This window comes from Sorex fumeus, unplaced genomic scaffold (genome assembly GCF_029834395.1).
Source record: "Sorex fumeus unplaced genomic scaffold, SorFum_2.1 ptg000239l, whole genome shotgun sequence".
NCBI lineage: Eukaryota > Metazoa > Chordata > Mammalia > Eulipotyphla > Soricidae > Sorex > Sorex fumeus.
This window is the reverse complement of record NW_026606296.1, coordinates 815,001-818,186: the sequence shown is the minus strand read 5'-3', so window position 1 is coordinate 818,186 and position 3,186 is coordinate 815,001.

The following is a 3,186-nucleotide window of genomic DNA, read 5'->3' as shown; positions in this document are numbered from 1 at the left end:
TGGACATCTCAATCATGTGTGAGTATCTGGAAAAAATATCTTTTGTGTCTTGTAGTTCTCTTGAGATTTATTTACGAATCTCTGGGGCATGGTCTTACATGAGCTTACCTCTTGTTTTAGCTAATTGTTTTACCTACTTGTTTTAGTTTTACCATTTACATTTAAATTTGTCACATAGGTAAGCTATGATTATTGTTTGAATTTATTGCTTTCAAAATATGCACCCAGAATAATATGCGTGGAAACTGTTATAAATTTTAATGTTACTGAGAATTAATTGGACACACTTGTCTGACTTCCTTTAAATAAAGCTGAGTTAAAAAAGTCTATGAAATTACACAGCTTATTAGGGGTTGAAATGTACTTGAGAGCAGAAATGTTATCTCTCAGTTTCTTAAGTTTCTGACCAGTTTTTTTTTTTTTTTAAATTGAATCACTGTGAGCTACAGTTACAAAGCTTTCACGTTTGAGTTTCGGTCATACAATGATCGAATATCCATCTCTCCACCAGTGCACATTTTCCACCACCACTGTCCCCAGTATTCTCCCTGCCCATCCCAACCCCCCCGCCCCCTGCGCCTCTATGGCAATTTCTCCCACACTCTCTACTTTTCAACATTATGGTTTGCTTGAATTTTTCCACTACCATTCAAGCCTGCCTTGCCAGGGGCAGATGCAGATACTTTATTATCTATTGCAGATACTTTACTATCTATTGCTTATTATGAATAACACGAGAGGTCACATGACCACAAAAGCAACCACACACTTCTGGAATTCTAAAATTGTAAATGGTTGGGTCCAGAGACATCTCTGTAGGGAGCTAATAGATTTTGAGATTCATTTGGGAGTCTCTGAATCAAGACTGTTGATGCACTGAGATGGCGCCTGGAGTCATATTGTGGGCATGACAGCCAGGATCCCAAGCGGGCAGGGAGATTTGGAGGGACAGCCCGTCTCAGCTACTGCCATATGGCCTGGAGTCTTAGTCCTGGAATCCGCATACCTGGGTTTTGATTCTGGAAACTCGTGGCCGTAGGGGTTTCATCTGGAGCGGGCAGAGAGGGCAAGTCTGTTCTGTCTGAAGTGCCCCAGTAGAATTGGCTCAGTAAGAGGTCCGGAAAGATCTCCGGTGATCTGTTGCCTGACCAGTTCTTTCTGTAGTCTAAGAGACCATGTCATGTAAAGAAGTCGGGTTTGGTCAGTCCAGGCTAGGGACCTATAAAAGGAAATAGATATCTCTTAAAAGAAAAATACAGAGAAATTAGAAATATAGAGGAAACAAAACAAAACTTAAGCTGACAAAGGTATAAAAAGAATTAAGAATAATAAGAGAAATAAAGGAGATCTAAATATCACAGTCAAATACTATTTTCCTTTGGAAGCATCAAGATTACACAAAAATACTGTAGGCTATATATCTCAGCACACAAGTTTCAACCTTTAACTTCATGCTACTATCTCTAATAGAAGGGCTTAATGGCTCCTGGGTGAAATACAACAATCTTCACACATTTTTCTCTAAGAAAACTTTTTTGGATCATTTTTAGTGGATTATTCATAACAAGAAATACAAAATAAATTACTTCGGTTCTGCTTTGGGGGCAGGGTTTGGGTTTTGGTATGGAAACACAGGCTATGGGAAGGTGTAATGGTGGTGAAATTCATGTTCAAATATTATATTCACGGTATATATATCACGGTACTCCTGTTGTTCATCAATTTTGCTCGAGTGGGCCCAGTAACATCTCCATCATGAGACTTGTTGTTACTGTGTTTGGCATATCGAGTACGTCACGGGTAGCTTCCCAGGCTCTGCCGTGCGGGGTTCAAATATTATATCTAATCAATTATTTTGAACAACTTTATAAAAATAAAATTAAAAATACTGTAGGACCTCAATATGTGGATTACGTTTTTATGCTAATAATTTTCTTAGGTAATTAATTTTAAGTAAAATAGTAAATATAGAGAATAAGTTTCAGGATACTGTCATTTATTATTTTTTTGTTTTTGTCTTTTGTTCTTATCTTTTCCATTCACATTTTAACTCATTTATGACACCAATATAATAATATAGAGTTCCTAAGTTTAAAAATTACAAAGACAATAGTGGAAAAGAAAAATTACATCTCGTTCCTTTGAATTTACATTTCAAACCATCTCTATATACATCAAGACAAAGTGAATCTTCTAGCAAAGTGAAGTTTCTGTCTGCACAGTTCATTTTGACAAATCAGTTTTATGTTCACAGTTTCTATGCAGAAAGACTATTCAACATAGTAATATCCATTCACTAAACAAACTTAGCAGTTTACAAAGAAACAATCTTTAATCTGATAAGCAACTATAAAAAGCAGTGAGATAGTATCATGAAAATAATATTCAATGATATAATTTGAGGAAAAGGGTACCAATGTAAAATCAAAATGTCCACCATTCAGGAAAAAAATCTGTACTCAGAAGCTAATATAATGTACAAAATAATCAAGTACAAGTAAGTAATTCAACTAGATATGGGGCCCAAGAACTCAATATAGTAATTACTTTTTAAATTATTCTAATATTGTTGCTATATTTAAACTTGTAATCATATGCTTTCTATGTATTCTAACCTCTGACTTAACAGTTTGCGTAGACAAATGTATTCACCCATGTCTGTTTGTGAATATAGAACAGATTTCTTTTAGCTTGCCTCAGACAGAAATGTTTATCTCAGAGGACTGAACTCACCTTGCTGGTGAAATCGGCCAGGTCCGCATTCAGACTCCTTCACCAGACAACTGAACGGCAGCTGTCGTTTGAGAAAATTATGGTTTTCTCAAATATTCAAATTTAGTGGGGTGACACAAAAGCAGACTTCTGAGTAGCTGGTTACTATTTTTTACTGTTTTTGGACCATTCCTGGTGGTAGTTTATGATAACAGTAATGAATTCTTCAGGAATGTCTTCTTACCTTTCAATCTTTTCTAATTTTCTTTCTTTTCTCTTTGGAGATATTCAATCCTGTATTATCTATTATATGTGCCATAGATACATATTTATGCATTTTACTTTTGTCTTTAATAATTTTATTCATCCCTGGATTCACATGTTTTTCTACACAGAATAAGCCAATTAGTCCTCCACTCCGCCTCTTTATTTTGTCTCCGGAAGAGATCCCTGCAGAATTTAATTCCTTTTCAC